Genomic DNA, 641 nt, shown 5'->3' with positions numbered 1-641 from the left:
GGCCACCACCACCAGACCGCCTCCCCCAGACTTCCAGAAGCGAAGCCGGTCCCCAAGCACCAACCCCGACCGACACCGAGGCACCCGCCGAAGGCGGGTGCCGAGTTCACCGGCCCCAAGCGACAACCGGTCACCGAGGCACCCGCCGAAGGCGGGTGCCGAGTTCACCGGCCCCAAGCGACAACCGGTCACCGAGGCACCCGCCGAAGGCGGGTGCCGAGTTCACCGGCCCCAAGCGACAACCGGTCACCGAGGCACCCGCCGAAGGCGGGTGCCGAGTTCACTGGCCCCAAGCGACAGCGGTCACCGAGGCACCCGCCTCCGGCGGGTGCCGAGTTCACCGGCCCCGAGCACCAGCGGTCAGCCACGGAGGGTGCTGGATCATCCATACTTCCGTAGCTCCAGAGCTCCATAGCCCCGGAGCTCCATAGCTCCATAGCCCCGGAGCTCCATAGCCCCGGAGCTCCATAGCTCCATACTTCCATAGCCCCAGAGCTCCATACTTCCATAGCCTCAGAGCTCCATAGCTCCAGACTTCCATAGCTCCATACTTCCATAGCTCCATAGCTCCATAGCTCCATACTTCCATAGCTCCATACTTCCATAGCTCCATACTTCCATAGCACCAGAGCTCCATACTT

The sequence above is a fragment of the Syngnathus leptorhynchus genome, unplaced genomic scaffold (genome assembly GCF_054491065.1).
Source record: "Syngnathus leptorhynchus isolate UIUO unplaced genomic scaffold, UIUO_Slep HiC_scaffold_41, whole genome shotgun sequence".
Lineage (NCBI taxonomy): Eukaryota > Metazoa > Chordata > Actinopteri > Syngnathiformes > Syngnathidae > Syngnathus > Syngnathus leptorhynchus.
This window is presented reverse-complemented; position numbering follows the sequence as displayed.